General features: G+C 40.9%; 1 protein-coding gene across 2 annotated transcripts in view; it reads left to right on the top strand.

The window, feature by feature from the left end:
- The window catches only part of LOC118400563 (disks large-associated protein 4-like), a 238,377-nt gene that overhangs the window by 18,349 nt on the left and 199,271 nt on the right, over positions 1 to 20,757 (top strand). For both annotated transcript variants that reach the window (XM_052473932.1, XM_052473933.1), the window contains exon 2: positions 19,539 to 19,605. The gene's annotated coding sequence lies outside the window, so the exon portion shown is untranslated. The remainder of the gene's footprint in view (positions 1 to 19,538; positions 19,606 to 20,757) is intronic.

The raw sequence follows: 20,757 nt of genomic DNA, 5'->3' as shown, positions 1-20,757 counted from the left end.
TCATGAAACTGGTTTAGCACACCATTGTTCACAGGCTCTGACAGGCAGACAAAGAGAGACAGAGAGTCTGGTGAAGTGAATAGTGCTAAATCACAAGCGTGGAAAATCAATTGATTTCAGAAGAGGAGATAAACATTGAAGCAACAACACCGCTTAGCCTGTGAAACAGCTGGAATTGACTGATTTCTTTGCCTGGGGGTTGTAACACTTGGCACTCACAACCCTCATTGTTGTCCCTGCATTCATGCCTGTGTTTGTGGTTTACCAATAGAAAGAACTATACTTCTGATTACATCTTATGGTGACTAACTTACTATGGCTAACTCCTGATGAAATTGGTCAGAACTCTGCCCAATTGGGTTCGATGGTCTCTCTGTGAACTGGTCAGTATGAAGAGAATCACTTCAGTAAATTGTGTTAAGGTCGATGGTGCTTTCTTCACACACTAGTTTTTAGAAAGAAACAAGGATCAGACCTCACGTGGTGTAGCTGGCAGGATAATGCCAGAAGCTTCAGAAATGCTCAAAGAAACAGAAGAGAAATATGTGGGAGCAAGACCAGGAGGTGTCAGAGGAAGGCTCCAGCCACCCTAGTAATAGGCTGTTCTCTCTGCTACCGCACCGCAAGTGGTACCGAAGCACCAGGTATAGGTCCAAAAGGCTTCTTTACAGCTTCTACCCCCAAGCCATAAGACTCTTGAACAGCTAATCAAATGGCTACTCAGACTATTTTTATTTTCCCCAACCCACCCCCATTTTTACGCTGCTGCTAATCTCTGTTTATTATCCATGCATAGTCACTTTACCCCTACCTACATGTCCATATTACGTTAATTATCTTGACTAACTGGTGCCCCCGCACATTGACTCTGTACCAGTACCCCTTAAATACAGCCTTGCTACTGTTATTGTATTGTTGCTCCTTAATAATTTGTTATTTTCCTATTTTATTTTAACAAATTTTACTTCAGTTTATTTTAGTATATACTTGCTTAATACCTTTTTTTCTTAAACTGCATTGTTGGTTAAGGGCTTGTATGTAAGCATTTCACTGTAAGGTCTACTACATCTGTTGTATTAGGCGCATGTGACAAATAACATTTTATTTGTTTTTTTTTTGCTCCATCCAACCAAGAGCTGTTTCTTACACCAGTGAAGAAATCCCTTGAAGAGGTTATGAGGAATTAGATCTGCTTCGGTTCAAAAACATGTCCGTTAGTCGCTGCTGTATATGTCATCCTGTAAATCGCCTTGAGTGACTGACCATTTATGTGCTTGATTAAATATAGAGTTATATACTTACATACTTATATACTTATATTTGATGCTTCCAATTTTGTATCTTTAATTGAATCATCCAATTTAGGATGTAATACATTGAAATTCATCTTAGAAATGAACTGATCTTCCTGACCTGATATGCAGTAAATATTCTCAGTCCTGCTATTTCTTTATTGGTTAAATTGTTAACTTACACTAATTTATCTTGGTGCTGTGTTGGGTAGGCTTACTTGGGTTTTAGTCCCAATTGGTCAGAATGAATTTTTGTATAATCTGCATAGTGTAGTTTATCAAATCTGGATTTGTTATTGTCTTAGTCAAGTTTTGGTCTTGATGTTGTATTTATTACAGGTCTATGAGGTCATGGTCCAAAGGTGTATAAATGTTGATGTGTACTTGGTTCTGTTCATAACTGTTTTATATTATGCAGTTATGTTCATGTCATGGTCATCACTGATCTTGGTCTCACTCACTCTTGATCTAGTTCATTTAGATTTTGACTCAACCCCTCCATGGTCATCTTTGGGACATTTATGATGGACTGCTTGCTTATCTCCCAGACTTGTGAATGAAAGATGCGGTTACAACCTAAGCCCTCATTACAGAACATCCCTTGTAGGACTGTGAAGGCCACTGAATCCCACTGTGAAAACCATTGAATCCCACTGTGAAAGCCACTGAATCCCTCTTCTCACCCTGTGATTCATTTAAAATTTTATTTCAAACGTTAACTTCATCTGTACAAATAAAAGCTGTGATTTTCCCCTAGTTTGTCACTATAGCTTCTTCAGTTACTCTATATCCTGTATACTGTATGGTGCATTATTGGTACTACTCTACTGTAGGTGGATGGTGTACATGCTTGGTGGTTTAACTTCTTTAGGACTGGGGGGCAGTATTGAGTAGCTTGGATAAAAAGGTTCCCAGAGTAAACTGCCTGCTACTGAAGCCCAAAAGCTAGAATATGCATGTAATTAGTATATTTGGATAGAAAACACTCTGAAGTTTCTAAAACTGTTTGAATGATGTATGTAAGTATAACAGAACTCATATGGCAGACAAAAACCTGAGAAGAAAATCCAACCTTGAAGTGGGAAATCTGAGGTTTGTAGTTTTTCAAGTCATTGCCTATCGAATATACAGTGTCTATGGGGTCATATTGCACTTCCTAAGGCTTCCACTATATGTCAACAGTCTTTAGAACCTTGTTTGAGCTTTCTACTGTGAAGGGGGAGAGAATGAGAGCTGTTTCAACCAGAGGTCTGGCAGAGTGCCATGAGCTCATCAAGCGCGCCCGTGAGAGTTAGCTGCGTTCCATTGCATTTCTAAAGACAAAGGAATTGTCAGGTTGGAACATTATTGAAGATTTATGATAAAACATCTTAAAGGTTGATTCTATACATTGTTTGACATGTTTCCACGAACTGTAATGTAACTTTTTTGACATTTCGTCTGAACAAGTGATTGCTCATTATGCATTTGGATTACTGGGCTAAACGCGCAAACAAAAAGGAGGTATTTGGACATAAATGATGGACATTTATTGTGGAACTGGGATTCCTGGAAGTGCATTCCGATCAAGATCATCAAAGGTAAGTGAATATCTATAACGCTATTTATGATTTTTCTGACACCTCTCCTTCTTTGGAAAATGGCTGGATGTTTTTCTGTGACTAGCGCTGACCTAACATAATCGCAAGGTTTGCTTTCCCGTAAAGCCTTTTTGAAATCTGACACAGCGGTTGCATTAAGGAGAAGTTTATCTATATTTCCATGCATAACACTTTTATCTTTTATCAATGTTTATTATGAGTATTTCTGTCATTTGATGGCTCTCTGCACTTTCACCGGATGTTTGTTTGAGACATTGCATTTCTGATCATAACACACCAATTTCAAATTAGGTTTTTGGACATAAAGATTAACTTTATCGAACAAAACACACATTTATTGTGTAACATGAAGTCTTGTGAGTGCCATCTGATGAAGATCATCAAAGGTTAGTGATTAATTTAATCGCTATTTCTGATTTTTGTGAGCCCTCTCCTTGGCTGGAAAATGGTTGTATGGTTTTCTGTGACTAGGTGCTGACCTAACATAATCGTTTGGTGTGCTTTTGCCGTAAAGCCTATTTGAAATCGGACACTGTGGCTGGATTTATAAGAAGTTTATCTTTAAAATGGTTTAAAATACTTGTATGTTTGAGGAATTTTAATAATGGGATTTCTGTTGTTTTGAATTTGGCACCCTGCAATTTCACCGGCTGTTGGCGAGGTGGGACGCGTCCCACATATGCCAGAGAAGTTACTGTATAAACACATAACCAAGGCTAGGAGTAAAGCCCTAGAAAAGTCTACGGCAGCTAAAATGGGAAATCTGATGTTTCCTTATGTTTAAGTGAAGTTGAATTTTCACAATATCAGCACATTTCCTGTGCTACGTTCGGAGAAACGTGGAAAGTTGCACAAACGAAAACCTATGCATATTTGATGACACTCTACAATTACCCTCCAAGGTGAAATAAAATGGTTTTCTGTCTCCCACAATTTGTACAACTATCGGGTGCTTTCACCATATGCACTTTATGTCAAAAGACTGATTTTACACACCGTTAGCGTACGATGTAGCAGAAGTTAGTGCAGTCTCTGATAAACTCAGAGTGCCGGAGCAAATTTAGGCCCTTCAATGAGGTTTTAAATAGGCCATGGACTGACCTAATTGCCTGAGTACCGCAGCTGTCAGTGCAAATGGGACTGGTACTCAGCTGAGGAGTTGGAGGAAGAGGAGGAGGAGGAGGAGGGAGCAGGAAGGGATGGGTGAGGATTTGAGACAAACTGAGAATAGGAGGGCAGAAGGTGGGGAAGTAAAAAGAGATGGGTGGATAGAGGGAGAAGTAGAAGAGAAGAAGTACTGAGGGAGGGGAAGGAAGATGGGGAGTGAAGAAAGGAGAATAGACTGACAGTAGAAGGCTGTCTAGGCCATCACTCCTGTGAAGGAGAAGGGCTGCTGTAAACACACACACACAAACCAACGATTGCCCTAACCAAAATAGCCTTGCTTTATTTTGCCCCTGCTCGCGGGAATTGATGGGATGAGAAGAATTACATTCTGGAGGTCATTTCATTCAATCTCTACCAATGACATATTTAGACTGGTTTTGTTAGGGCAATAAAACAGGTTGAGATTGGGAGTGTGACCGTATGACTCCATACCTGTTGGTCACAGCAGTGCCAGTGAGGAAGACCGTGAAGGTGGCTTGGAAATGAGTAAACGGCAACAAACTCATTGATCTGTGTGATATGAACCTATCAAAGGTGGATTGTTTTGAAGAGGAAAAGTTTGGTTGTTTCAAATCCCTGCTCTTTGTTTGACAGATTCCGGCAGGGTTACCATGTTCTCTCTCTCTCTCTCTGTCTTTGTTTCTTTCTCTCTTTCCCCAGCTGCCGCTGTCCTTATTTTTGACCCATATTTTGACCTGGAACAGTTCTGACCACATAAGGAAACATCAGATTTCGCATTTAGCTGCCGTATACTTTTCTAGGGCTTTACTCCTAGCCTTGGTTATTTGTTTATACAGTATTTGACATATGGTAAAGGTGGTTGTTTGAAAGTTCTGGGGAACCACTGTGGGTTATTTGCAACAGGTTTTATTGTTATAAAATGAAGACTGTCCTTTTAGCAAAACCACAAATATTGTATTTCTAATATTAGTACACAGTAAGCAGATGTGCTATTTTCAGTGGTGTAAAGTACTTAAGTAAAAATACTTTAAAGGACTGTACTACGCAAGTACTGTAGTTTATTTTGGTATTTGTACTTTACTACTTATATTTTTGACAACTTTTACTTCACTACATTCCTAAAGAAAATTATGTTATTATGTTATAAATGATGTTACACCATACATTTTCCCTGGCACCCAAAAGTACTCATTACATTTTGAATGCTTAGTAGGACAGGAAAATGGTCTAATTCACACACTTATCAAGAGAACATCCCTGGTCATCCCTACTGCCTCTGATCTGGCTGACTCACTGAACACATGCATCGTTTGTAAATTATGTCTGAGTGTTGGAGCGTGCCTCTGGCTATCCATAAAAAAAATGTAAAACAAGAAAATCGATCCTTCTGGTTTGCTTAATATTACAAATTTGAAATAATTTATAGTTTTACTTTGACTTTTGATACCTAAGTATATTTGAGAAATTACATTTACTTTTGATACTTATAATTATATTTATTAAATCCAATTATTAAATCCTTATTATATTTTTAAATCCATATACTTTTGTACTTTTATTCAGTAGGATTTTACAGGGTGACTTTCACTTTTACTTGAGTTATTTTTCTATTAAGGTATCTTTACTTTCACTGAAGTATGACAATTGGGTACTTTTTCCACCACTGGCTAGTTTGTAGAAGGATTGATGCACCCTACCATTGTGTGTTTGTTTGTTTGGTAGCCTCATTGGCAGTCATTGTCTAATATAGTATCTTAAACAGGTGAATCTACCATATGATAACAAATCTGGAAAGAATCCACCTGTCAGGACTCTGACCGAAGGTGGCCCCCATTCCCGTTCGGGGGGGGGGGCGCTCGGCGCACGTCGTCACCGGCCTACTAGCTACCACTGATTCTTTCCTCCCCATCCCTGTGTGTTTATTGGTTATACCTGTTATGAGTTTGTGGTAATTATTTGGGCTTTATTAGTCAGCCGGCCCACCTGTTTCTTTGTGCGGGATTAATATTTGTAACATTTGTGTATGTTGGAGACGAACTTGTTTGTTCATGGTCGTGGATTTTGCTGGACTGTTTTCGCGCCCGCGTTTGGGGCATTTGTTTTGAGCACCCAGTGTTTCGTGGGGGGGCCATTGTTCACCGTGTGTGCATTAAAAGAGCACTATATTGAACTCTCTGTTTCCTGCGCCTGACTTCACACCCACGACACCCAGATTGTTACAACACCCCTTCCTCCCTCTGCTGCAGATACAATTGCAGAAGATTACTGCAGCATATTGTCTTGCATAGGAGATGACTGTAGTAATGTTAGCACGGTGACAAGACTGAGTGTCACATATGCACATGACTCACAATACAAACACTTCTGTCTTCACACCAGGGGATTATTGGGTGATTGCATCATCATTTGAGACAATGGCTGCCAACAAACACATTTATTTGGAGTTTTGTGAGAATTAGTTCTTCTTCATGCCCTTATTGCTTTTTCTGCTTGGTTATTTTTTAAATAGATACACACTGTTCATCCATAATTACAGGAACCATCAAATGGGGTCTGTTTCCATTGGGAAGGCAGTTATGAGCGCACAGTACTTAGAAAGCTTAATTGCAAAATAAGATTGTGGCTAAGTTCCATCATGCATGACATTTAGAATGAGATTAGTCAATTGGTGTGACAATGTGACATTTGAACCCTGGGGAAAGTTTGTGAAGTTAGTTATGCTGCTAGTTGATAGTGATGTCGTGTAATTTAAGAAGGATCACCTGTGCAAGAGGATAAGTCACTTCAGTTGTGGAAGGTAAAATATGCTTTTAGCAAAACAGTAATGCACACAGTATCACCATACTTACTAGTTTCTAAATCACAATGCTGTGGTAAAAAGAGCATAAAGCTAGACGAAACAGGAGTTTGAAGTCCTGTCATAATGCAAATATAAAAGCTTCATATAGGTAACAAGGTTGACTTGTCATGCTCGGTTTTCTACCACAAAACACCAGAAAATTGCCAAAGAGAGTAAAACCAGCTCACCTACTTTTTCATTAGTCCCTGAAAATAATACTTGGACTTTACAATGATGGTGAAAACGTGGGGAACTTCGGGTTAAGTAAGGTTCAAATCTTCCTAGAAGTCAGAAAAACATGACGTGGAACATATATAAAAAAAAACAGATTTATTAAAATGTCCATTTAATATAAATGTCTTGGTGAAGAAAATTATGCAATGATTGAACATAATGCCATTTATCAGTACTTGATTAATCAGAAGACAACAATCAGGCACCAGCAACTGTCTTTTTTTTCTTGGAGGCTCAGAAAACATGTTCCTTATCCATACACAGGCCCGTTTTGAATCAGACCTGGCTTCTATTTGAAATCCGTCAAATACTTCTAGCATTTGCTTTAGCCTGCCTTGAGGGACAGGTGGGCGGGATTTTCAGCTTTGGTACTTTGCTATTGGTTCCATTGCAACATGCAATCTCAATCAAGCACACCTAAATGATTGAAATAATGACTTCAACCTGGGTCTGTTCTGTATAGTGAATAACTCATTTAGATCAATTGTTTTTATTCAACGTTTTTTTTGTATGATCAAAACACTTTTAAAGGCACTTTTCACTGTCCTCCAAGAGTAGCTGAATTTTCTCTTCACTTCAGTTTGCTTCTCTCTTGGTTGAGGAGTCTTTTCCCTTTGTACAAAGCCCTCACAGCCTCTCATGAGCAGTGAACTCTGTGAGAGAAGAGATGCCAATAAACGGCCTGAAGAACCCTGCCTCCAGACAGAACCCTGCCTCCAGGCAGAACCCTGACCCAGGAAGAACCCTGCCTCCAGGCAGAACCCTGACCCAGGCAGAACCCTGCCTCCAGGCAGAACCCTGACCCAGGAAGAACCCTGCCTCCAGGCAGAACCCTGACCCAGGCAGAACCCTGCCTCCAGGCAGAACCCTGACCCAGGAAGAACCCTGCCTCCAGGCAGAACCCTGACCCAGGCAGAACCCTGCCTCCAGGCAGAACCCTGACCCAGGCAGAACCCTGCCTCCAGGCAGAACCCTGACCCAGGCAGAACCCTGCCTCCAGGCAGAACCCTGCCTCCAGGCAGAACCCTGACCCAGGAAGAGGTGGCGGCGAGGCCGCACACAGACGGCCAAAGCGGCTAATTAGAATATCTGGACACAACAGCCTTGTGTGGGTGGCCAATGAAAGGGTTGTGCTGCAAGCAAATGTGTCAGGTGATTCATTCAATTTGTTTTGGGGGCACTCAATGGAGCCGTCTCATGCCAATTGCAAAACACTCAGGGCCGTTTTTCCTTTATTTCAAAGGGCCTGGTCCTGGTTTTTGGGATGAGACAAAATCATTATCTCCATGCACTATGAGAATGCATGTTTGGATCCATAGAACAATGATGAAACAGTGAAAATTACTTAATATTAAAGGGATATACACTTAGTCTGGATTAATTTAGTGAACTGTCTGTTTAATTAAACATCCTGTCTTGTAGCATATATTGTATATTGTAGGTGAGTTTAACAATTCATTTCCTGAAGTGGTCTTTGCTGGCAGTGAGAGGCAGTAGGGCATATTTCCTGCAAATGCAAATTCATCGTACCCAATGTTTTTCAGCAGTACTTCATTGTCTATATGTGTGAGTGTGGGATGCGTGCTTGCATCTGTTGTGTGTGCGTGTGATTGTGTGTGTGTCGATGAGTACTTTTGTGTGTTTGACAGTTGTACTCATAACTACTCTTATGGAATTGAAAGAACTGATCATCAAAGAGCAAGCAGCCTATCTACTTAAAAACCACAAAGTTGAACATGAAACCTGGGTCATATCCATTAGGCACCAAACGCAAGAAAACTGACTGAAACTTGGAGGGATAACATGAACCTGAAGAAAAGTTAGTTTTTGTTTTACTTTGCAAAACTTTTTGGTACAGTGTGCCCTTAATGAATACAACCCTGAGATTACTTCTCTTCCATTGTTTTCAAGAGAATAGTAGAGAATCACTACACTCACTGTTTTCACGTTTCAGCTTTCTTTACATTGTAATTACAGCTATTTGCCTCTACTTCCATTGTACTGTCCAACCTCTATACCTGTCCAAGGCTGTTTTCAGGGGCAATATTGTGATTCAAATGATAAAACCATAATTTTAAGTGTTTCAATTAGTGTAATTATGAGTTAATAATATAATAATAATATATGCCATTTAGCTGACGCTTTTATCCAAAGCGACTTACAGTCATGTGTGCATACGTTCTACGTATGGGTGGTCCCGGGAATCGAACCCACTACCCTGGCGTTACAAGCGCCATGCTCTACCAACTGAGCTACAGGAGGACCTTGAAATGGGTGAGGTTGGTAGGGGCATAACTGTTGTGATATGATCCACCCCGGCTATATCTTTATTTTATATTTTTTTTAATTGTATTGTGTCTTATTAGACTAACTAAGATGACGTTATAATAATGAGCTAACTTCCTAGTTCCTACATGCAGACTGCCTTTATTGATTCTTCCCAACGTGGACATGCAAGGTGGCAGATGTTGTAGTAAACCACCAATAATGATAGTCTTGTCAGAGATGAATTCTGCCAATGTTGTTATCTATGAGTAGGAAGATGCCACATTGTTTTTGATGCTGTCATTGTGCTGAGTGTACCATTAACCTGTTTTACAGAGTTTTCCGTCCCTGTGTTGGCTCAGTAGTTATACATCTGTCTGGGAAGCTTGTTGAGTGTGTCTGTGTACGCACCTCTGTCTCCCTCCCTCCATTGCTCTCTCTCTACCTCTCTCCCTCTCCTGCCCAGCTCTTCTTCTCTCTGTCTCTTCATCTATTTCATACAACATCTTTGGCCATAGCAGTAGCCACTTTAAACCATAGAAACATTCAGTGGATTTTTTACAGAAAGGTCAGCCTCACTGTACTTCCGATTTCTTTCTCTGTAGCCTTACTATAATCAGAAATAAGATCATCCTATTGGCTTGATGTGAGAGGCACTTCCTGTCTTTGCTGTGATTTCATCTGAGAGACTATCGTGTGTTGTTGACAGATTATTAGCAGGTTAAACCTCTAAAGGTCTAAGCCTTGGCGGAGGGATGGGGTTCTACTAAGCTAACATATGTTTTTGAGATATTTATACCATGGATCATTTTGCTATTTCATTTAGAATTTTAGGACCCCTGTAGGTATCTGAAAAAATATTGCATTTGGCCTTTACTACTTCCGCCCATAGAAACGCATTATATAACGCATTCATAAATGGCAAAACAGACATTCAAAAAATTATCTTAAGGAAGAAGGTTTTGAAGTTTCTGTTCTATATCTAGGAGATCCAAAAATCGACATTTTACAATCAGTTTACAACCTGACCAGAATCTCACAGACAATGCTAGAATGAAGTCATTGCAACCACCCGGCTGGGTCACTGCAGGAAACCAGGAGAGGAAACCTTTTTTGAAATAATTGAGGTGCAACCTAACCCCTAGCACTGTGGACACAGATCCTAAGGGTCAACCAAGGGTCATTAGAAAGGTCACAGGGACCCCCTTAGCGGTCAACTGAAGGTCAACAACTTTGTAACTCCTATAGATTACAGTCACTCACACCCCCCTGAGGAAGGGACTGGTGGTCTCCAGGTGGCTTGTCCTATCACCATGCTGAGACCACTGGCCTTATGGTGAGCCAAGACCACATGCTGGAACAGTGATGGTGAGAGAGGACTAAGGGCCAGGCCCGTATCCACAAAGCATTTCAGAGTAGAAGTACTGATAGAGAATCAGGTCCCTCCTGTCCAAATAATCGTATCAATCATGCTTTGTTAGGCCAAACTGGTCCTAGATCAGTATTACTACTCTGAGATGCTTGAGCTCCCGAGTGGCGCAGAGGACTAGTTCACTGCATCTCAGTGCGGGAGGCGTCACTACAGACCCTGGTTTGATTCCAGGCTATATCACAACCGGCTGTGATTGAGAGTGTCATAGGGCGGTGCACAATTGGCCCGGGGTCGTCTGGGTTTGGCCGGGGAAGGCCGTCATTGTAAATCCGAATTTGTTCTTAACTGACTTGTCTAGTTAAATAAAGGTTCAATAAATGTAAAAAATGTAAACTGATTGATTTTATTGTTGCGAAAGCCACCCTTTTTGACCTGGACCATCTTTCCCTCTTTAGATTAGGACATACTGCATTTCATAGCACAAATGGGATTTAAAGATCCCTTTAAACAAAAAGAGGTTTAGGTAAATAGAAAGCACGGTGGCGTAGCTTTACGTCTGATTAAATGTTATTGCTTCCCTTTTTAAGAGGGGTTTAAAAGTAGGGCTTACTTTTTAGAGAGAGAGAGTGCTACCGTGCTTTTACACCTGCATTGTTTGCTGTTTGGGGTTTTAGGCTGGGTTTCTGTACAGCACTTTGAGATATCAGCTGATGTACGAAGGGCTATATAAATACATTTGTTTTGATTTGATTTGATTTGAGAGAGAGAGAGAGAGAGAGAGAGAGAGAGAGAGAGAGAGAGAGAGAGAGAGAGAGAGAGAGAGAGAATTATAGTAATCTAGAACAGATTGATGGGGATGGAAGTGTGGGACTGGACAGTGGAAGCTCCACTGAAGAAATGCCTATGGCAACTCTCTCTGCCCTCATCTGTCAGACCTCTCCCTCTTTCTCTCCCCTCTCCACATCTCCTTTACCTTCACCCTTTCTCTCTGTCTTTTTTCACTATCATTGTTCTCTTCCCACCTTCATCTATCCTCTGTCATTCGTCCACCTCGTCTTAATTTCTCTCTTTCTTTCTTTGCCATCTCTGGTCCCTCTCATCTTCCCCCTCTGTTGTCTTGTCATCCGTCTCTCCTCTGTCACCATCTCTTCTCTCACTTTGTTTTCTCTCCCTCCATCCCCTGTCTCTCTATACTGTACATGCTGTATATATTTTATCTTGCTATTCTTACTCTACCTCTCTGTGTTCTCTCTCTCTTTCTCACTCTTGCTCTCTTTCCCAACCATGGCCTAGCTTGAGGTAGATTCAATCTCCATGGCGATCGCTGGAGGCTCCGCTGCTCTTACCAAGGTCACCTCTACGCTAGTGTCACCCAGTACAGCGCTACTCACCAACAGATGAGATAGAGGGAAAGAGAGAGAGAGAGAGAAAGAGAGAGAAAGGGGGAGAGCAAGAGAGAGAGAGGGAGGGAAGTTGAGCGATGGAGAGGATTACATGTAATCTGTTACTCACAAAATAGCATAAAAAGACAAAAGTAAAGGAAATGCAGAGTGAAGGAAATGCAGAAATGTATGAAAATGCTGAAAATATTTTTTGATTGAAGTTTGATTGAACAGTATAAAACAATCAGATGAGAGAAAGCCCCATTAAAACCACTAATGTCACGTTCTGACCTTAGTTCTTTTATTTATGTCTTTGTTTTAGTATGGTCAGGGCTTGAGTTGGGGTGGGCAGTCTATGTTTTGTGTTTCTATGTTTAGGTTTCTGTTTCGGCCGAGTATGGTTCTCAATCAGAGGCAGGTGTCGTTAGTTGTCTCTGATTGAGAATCATACTTCGGTAGCCTGGGTTTCACTGTTGTTTTGTGGGTGTTTGTTTCCGTGTCTGTGTTTGTCACCACACGGACTGTTTCGGTTTGGTTTTCGTTCATGTTCACATTTATTGTTTTGTATTTCTTAGTGTTCAGTTTCTGTTTTATAATAAACGATATGGACACTTACCACGCTGCGCTTTGGTCCGATCCCTGCTATGGAAATTTGCCGCTACAACTAACTGGTTCTGCTTCGGTTCTGTTGGCACCTAGTGTGCTTGCATTTTCCCTTGAAAGACCTTCGCTTGAAAAATGAGACGCCATAGCCAATATACAATTCCTCAGAATAGACAGAATTCATCTAAGATAACTCAAGAAATCTGTAATTAATTATTAAGAATTAATTAAACAACTAAGTGGAAATTTTAGTCACGCATTTAACATCTAATTAAGTAGGATGTTTGATGCAGTATTTCTCAAGTGAAAAAATGTGCATGAAGACGAGTCGTCCATCGTTGAATTAAAATAAACACTTCATTGAAGAATCACTACTGTTGACCAATCACCGATTTAGGGGCGTAGACTTCGGCTTCCGAACTTTGGCTTTCCTCAAGAAAATGCTTTGTGTGCACGAACAGCTGAAAACAAAAACCCTGCCAAAGACCAAAACGAACTAAAACATCACAAAATGTATTCATAATATATACAATAACTGTTTTGGATGGGAAGCAAGTGGACACATTTAAAATGTTTTTGTTGCCACCCTTTTATTATAATAAAACATAAAATACCGTCAAATATTTTCATACTGTCGAAAATGAGAAAAATGATCATACTATTTTGGCAATATTGCAAACAATAGAAGTGGGTTAACAAAAACATTGTGAGGTTCCACAAAGCTGGGGCTTGTGAGGAAGATCATCTAAGCACCACAGTACAGCACACAGAGTGAATAAGAGCACTGAACAAAACACAGGCATTGCAATTGACAAGCTCTAAAGACACGCCATATGAGCTGGAAGCAAGAGAGTGGATGTCTATAAGCCAGCTGGCAAGGGTTTGGCTATGCCATTAGGATGCTAGCAAGGTTACCGATTTAGCCTACAAAGCACTGGCTGTTATACTGTAAATGGTTGATACTGTGCAGTGCTACTGACTGACCTACTTGGAAACCAATGATAATGTTAAAAGGTATATTCTGCTATGGTAAAACTGGGTCAGACAAACACTTCTTATACACACCTATCACACACACACACACACACACACACACACACACACACACCCTCACCCAGACTTCATTCCTCTTCTACAGTTTTCTCATCCCTCTTACTTAAGTTCATCCCCCTCTCTCGTCCTCCCTCTCTCCGTTCCATGGCCTCCACCTCCCAGGGAGTGTGCTGGAGGATTCTTCTGCTTAGATACATTAATATTTCAGCCGCTACCACACACCACACACACACACACTAGGGGATCCACAAGTTCAGGATATGGGAGAAGATAAGGGGCTGAGAGAGATGCAATGGGGGAGTGTGTGACAACGGGAAGGAGAGGGAGATAGAAGGAGTGAGAGAAGAGAGATATGGCGGAGATATCAGCGAGTTGAAATGGAGAAGTGAGGGAGGGGGGTTACGAAACAAAGATGGAGCAAGTGTCTCGTTTTTTTCCCCGTAACCATGTCTTTGGTGAAATTGTCTCGCTTTTGTGAAGGTAGTAGTCGCAGTCATGCCACTAAAACATAACATTGAAATGTAAAGCGAACGAGAGAATAATAGAAAGAATGGAAGGGTAGCAGAGAGAAAGGAAGGAAGACAAGGGGGAGATTTAAAAGGATATGTGTGTATAAGAGAAATTGAAAACACAAGATGAAAATGCATTATTTAAAGAAAGAGAGCGCTAACAGCACAATGTCATCCAATACCATGTATGAGAAAGAGGGGGGAAAGGATAGAGAGAACAAGGCCCATCCGGGAAGGAGGAGGGAGTGATGGGGAGGCAGAAGAGGGAAGTGGTGAAGGTGTGCCAGACACAGCAGGATATCCTGTATGGCTGATGATTGAGGGCTGTGGGCAGGCTTCCCCTTCCTCTCTGTGTGAACTGCAGTGTGGCCAACCTTTTACCTCCTGTTAACTAGGGCGGTTGCCACAATGATGTTTGTCATGGTTACGGTTGGTACTTTCCTGTAGTCAAATGACCAAATCGCCCTTTAGTGGCCTCATGGGTGGAATGTTAATGTTTTAATAATTTCAGAATTAATAAACATTTTTCTTTTTAATGCAGATGATCCGGTGTTTCTATGTCAAATTGTTTTGTTATACATATACTGGGATTGTTTAAGCCCTTAACCATGTGTGTGAGGTGTATAATTTTGTGTGGCCCTGATTTAGCCCACTGCAGTCAAAAGGCTAACACAGCAAGGGCCATCCAAGGGGCAAACCAGAGGGATGCTATACCTGGTGGTTAACTGTTTTTTTACTCTATGGCACATCTACGTTTGGGTGATGCCACGCCAGCAGGAGCAAAACATTTTGGGGTTATCTCAGATTGTTCTGGCAATTTTCATGTAGAAGCTTAATTAAGAGGAAAGATTTTTTAAATGTTTTTTACACAAACCATTTTTTACACAAACCATTTGTATCACCAACCATTTAAAACAAATGTTAATTATACATATACATGTAAGATCCTATGATCGGTGAATATTAATATATATATTAATATATAATATTAATATTTCAAATCCAGCCTTTTTTATTTTGTTCATTTTAAGACATATTGTTTGGAACAATATACTCTTCAATGAAATAACTTTTTCAGAGAGGGCTCTTTGCTGTTTCTGAAGATATGATACATTTTATGAGCGCCACCAACAAAGTGAATGGGAAAATGGATTTAAATTGAAACCTGCTGGTAATTTGCTGAATGTACAATCTTAAATGAGTGTTATAATTGGTTAATGACCTATAATATCCATTTATATTTATAAAATGGGTCATATCATTAAAGGTACCAGAGAACCTACTCTGGAACTTGGACATGTGTGAAGAGTACAGTATATTGTTTCAAACAATGTCTTAAAATGAACAAAATAAAAAAGGCAGTTTTTACGATATTAACATGAATATTTGTAATGTTTAATTAATTCATGTGGATTTTTAAAAATTTTAGAATCAAAACATACTACATTTTTTACAGCACACTTTAAGGAGTATGACACCAATATGTTGTCTGTATCATGTATGGTTCCCAGATCATAGGGTCTTACAGGAGGCATGTATAGGTCTAAAATAGAATAAAATAGATTTTCTCAAAAATGGTTTGTGATAAATGTAAAAAGCATGTTAAACATCCTTCCTCCCAATAAAATGTGAGGATTGCCAGAACAATCTGAGATACCAAAGATATTTAACAGTATACAGTATACACAGTGCTAGTGTAGATGTGAAACTTACAGCTCAACCTAAAGTGTCGCCAATTGTGCCGCTAAATAGGTGTCTCGACTGGTAAGACACTCCGGGAGGGCGGTTACGTGTGCTAGCCAGGCAGAGGTCCTCGGTACGAGCCTTGGTGGACCCAAATCAGGTGCAAGTGGTACTCGCTAAGCAAGCAGTGTGACATCCTTTACACTAGCAACCCATATGTAGTTGATAAAAACACATTGGATGACTGCACATTCAGTTGAAATTTCTGCTATGTTTGGTTGTCTCATGGTATTGGCATGGTCAAAATACTGCAACAATCGGTCCTCCTGGGTGGCGCAGTCGTCTAAGGCATCGTAGTGCTAGCTGTGCCACCAGAGACTCAGGGTTCGAGCCTCTGTCGCAGCCGGCCGCGACCGGGAGGTCAATGGCCTAGCGTCGTCCGGGTTAAGGAGGGCTTGGCCGGTAGGGATATCCTTGTCTCATCGCGCACTAGTGACTCCTGTGGCGGGCCGGGCGCAGTGCACGCTGACCAGGTCGCTAGGTTTTTCCTCCGACACATTGGTGCGGCTGGCTTCCGGGTTGGATGCGCGCTGGCTTGTGTTTCGGAGGACGCATGGCTCTCGACCTTCCTAGCGATGAGACAAGACAGTAACGACTAACAATTGGGGGTAAAAAAATATATATATAATTAAATACTGCACCAATCAAGTGTCACACACATGATATTTTAGCAAATTCAATAAATACGTTTATGGTACATTTGTTATTATGAAAAAGCCTTGCAACTTGTTATTACAACTCACTCTTTGCAATAGAAGACAAAGAGCATTTGCATAAATCAATGACAAACTGATTCCATCGAACAAACAACTTTACAAACCACTGTCACATAAGACTTCAAACTACAAACTCTTCACAATGGCCAAATCACTCACCCAAACACCAAACTCACATTTGAGCTAAATGTCCCCATCATCTCTACAGTCCCTTCTTCCTTATGCACCACAGCTCCCCCAGTTCCACAGTGTCTTTTAATTAAGGTGTTTCGATGGATGTTTTTGATTCAAGCCTTATTTGCCTAGATATGAACCGCATGTTGCTCTCTCCATATTTACCCCGGACTATAAGGCTAGGTGTGTCGATGACTATAGAGAGGGAGACAGACTCACTGCACCCCTCCAGCCAAAACAGATTATGGGAGCAAGATTATGGGAGCAAGATTATGGGAGGAGGGAGAGAGAGAGAGAGAGAGAGAGAGAGAGAGAGAGAGAGAGAGAGAGAGAGAGAGAGAGAGAGAGAGAGAGAGAGATAACAGAGGGGTGATATGTTTAGTTTGTTTATCTGGAAATAGATTTCTTCACACTGATCTCCCAGCAGAGTAGCAGTCGTTGCTATGCGCCCTCTGTGATTCGAGTGTGAGAGGAGAAGCATGGAGGAGGAGAAACGGGGGGAAGGGTGGACTGTCTTTTTAATCTCAAGAAGAGTTTGGTCATTCATGCTATAGATGCTGAGGTAGAATGATAAAAAGTAGGCCAAGTGTGTGCCTGCGTGCGTGCGTATCTGTATGAGTGTATGTGAGTGAGTGAGTGAGTAAGAGAAAAGGAGAGAGACAGGGAGAGAGAGTGCCCTGAAGTTAAGATTTCTCTGAGTGGACTGTGAGTGGTTGAGCTCAGATGGCCCCATAGCGCTGCTGAAACAGAAGCTGTAATGTATGTGTGTCAGTGGAGTGCTACTGTAGGTTAATGCACCACCACACACTGAGCTTCTGTATGCTATGAGGGTCCTGTGGTTAGCACCAGTGTTAGCGATGCCTTAGGAAACTGAAACTGCATTGAGCCCTAATGGCTAGTCAGCTGTACAATACATGGTCAAACAAACCCTCCAGTCAAGACTTCCTGCTGACTAATGTTAACTTGTGAGCTATGTGTACATCTTTTGTCGCTGCTCAGTCAGCAAAACATGAAGCCTTTCTTTTTCTTCTATGTTTAACATGATCCGACATATCCCTCTCCCTCAGGCTTCAGCATCTTAACTCAAGCTGCCATCGTTTTGGCTGGTCTATTTGTGCGGTCTAGTCCAAATATTGATTAAACTTTTTTTCTATCTAGTTTATCCTGTCGGTCCTGTCACTATCATTAATTATCACGGCTCTCACCTTGTGTTGATGTATCCGACACATGTGCTTGTGGCTAAAGGCTAGAATGATAGGAATGATATGTTCAAATCCCTCTTGATGTGTCTCTAAGGGGGTCCTGTTCTGTTGGATGAACAAGAGCTGAACTGTGAAAGCATTGATTGAACAAGAGCAAACTGCATGCAGGCCCACACACACACACACGAGTGTACGCACGCACGCACACACAGAAACACTCACTCACACACACACACAGGTTCAAACTCAGCAGGTTGCAGGGCAATGGTAAGCTATGACTCCAACCTGGCCTAGATGGCCCTATTGGGTTCAAGCCAAGTTATCAGGGGACTAGGCTTCCATAGTAGTAGTCCATCCCACCAAAGGTCAGGGCTGGTATGGCCACATTTGCTATCAATCAACATTCATCCCTTATCAGTGTGTGTTACCAAAAAGGAAGACTGAATTAGTAATAGACTTACTGTGCAGTGGAGGCTACTGATGGGAGGACAGCTCATAATAATGGCTGGAACGAAGCAAATGGAATGGCATCAAACACATGGAAACCATGGAAACCTTGTGTTTGATGTATTTGATACCATCCCACTTATTCCGCTCCAGCCATTACCACAAAACCCATTCTCCCCAAATAAGTTGCCACCAACCTCCGTTGTTATTGTGATAACTCTTATGCACACTACTGTATATGTGGCTTTTGCTATGTGCCGTCATGTGATGGTAATATGGGTGTAGCTTTATCTCATTGAGGACCTCCACCAGTATTGTAAGGGGGCAGGGTTTTTTCTGGTTATCTCAACTACCATGCACGTTGTTGCTTACACTCAACTCTATGGTTTTGAAGTTTTAATGATTATTACAGCCAGCAATGCTTTTCCAACGCTATGTGGTATGTTCAATATTGTGAAACTATTCTCATTGGGAAAATATCCTTTCTAAAACTTGGTTCACTTTTAAGGGAAAGTACCTGCCGGAGCTTCTTCCTGAAGAATGATCTTAATCAGAAGTTAGGATTCTTAATTAAATTGTCTGATCTCCAAAGTTGCTCCAATTCGCATACCTCTGAAAGATAGGCCTAATTGATTTCCAAAACAAAGAAATGGCTGGATAATTCAATTTCTTCTGTTGATAATTACCAAAAAGATAAGTAGGGTTTTGAAGACACTAGATTAAGATGAAGTGCATTAAGTCTTGTGTTATTTGCTGACTCATTGCCTTTTAAGCTAAAGCTATTAAATTCTCTGAAAAATTCATTAATTCAAACTCGAATCAGCAGTATTAATGTACAGATTCTATATCCCTTAATTCCTTGTACCCTGCCAAGTCCTCTATTTACTACAGAAGGCTCACAAAATGTGAATGTGTATTGTAACTTTCACTATTACCATGGCTAATCATGCTAATGTTTCCCTCCATTTTGTGTTGCAGGATTTCTTTATCTATTGGCCACTACGTCCATGTCTTTGAAGACGGATTATCCAAACCATAAAACAAGGTATGTGTGCTGGAATATCAGATATCTTCTACCAAAGTGTCCCTGGTCATCAAAAGTGAAAAGTGACATTCCCTCCTCTTTGGGTCCTGTCACCTCCTTGCTTTCCTCCTTCCATCCGAATCTGGCTGACATTGTGAAGGATGCCGGTGGTTTGAGTCCTAAGGAGACACAGACCTATTTGTGGTTGATGCTGGATTTTTTTTGAAAAGGCTGAACTACCTAGGGAATTCGCTTATGGGAGAGGCAGTTGACATTGTCCTTGCCCAGGTTGAACGTTGATGGATACCAGACATTTGGATGGAGCGTCACTGCCAGGCTCACAAAAGGATGGGTCTATGAACGGTGGAACTTTTTGTCCAGTGTTATGAGCTTTGATGAATCTCTTGCTTTTCTAAGCTCACTTTTGTCCTTACCGATTAGAATATAAATGACAATTTACATAATGATAAATGGCTAGGGTATTACACGAGCACATATGTCGTAGTAGTGTTCTGCGGTTTGAAGGATGATGAGACATGTTTTGTTTGCCAAAGGTACGCACACTATTGCCTGCCGAGCACTGTAACTCTGACTGAACAAACCTGCTGCTCAACATTATGAGTGGTGTCGGGATATAACCCTAAAGTACACCACTGGACTAAGTTATTTCTTGTAGTCTTTTAGGATTTCATTCAGAGCAAGTGTAGATATGTATAATTTTACCTGGGATACTGTTCCTTTTGAACAGCTACTTCCGAAGTACAATAAAACATTTTTTTAAACAATCCCTCCTCTCTCCTCTACCAATTGGATGGAAGGAATCAAATTAGGATGATTAGAAAATAAATAAATCCACTTTGGTTTTGTATAAACACAGGAATGTGTGTATTTGCACTCTGCTAGAAGCATGACTCTAACTAGTTAAGCTGTTTAACGGTGGGTCTTAAATATTCCAGGACAGTGATAGTGGCTACTTGGTTATCACACTTCAGACCAATTCAATATTTTGCTGCAGCTGTGATTTCTCGCTCTGTTGGGTTCCCGGAACATACATGGTCATGAAACAGTGACCCATTTGATAAAAGCTTATAGAATGAAACATCAGAGAGAGCAGAAGCTACACATACTTAGAGCTGTTGTTTTCAAAGAAGACCCATGTGATAACAAGGAATA

The sequence above is a fragment of the Oncorhynchus keta genome, chromosome 21, assembly GCF_023373465.1.
Source record: "Oncorhynchus keta strain PuntledgeMale-10-30-2019 chromosome 21, Oket_V2, whole genome shotgun sequence".
NCBI classification, from domain to species: Eukaryota; Metazoa; Chordata; class Actinopteri; order Salmoniformes; family Salmonidae; genus Oncorhynchus; species Oncorhynchus keta.
Note: the sequence above shows the minus strand (reverse complement) of the source record. Positions and strands in the feature narration are given on the sequence as shown.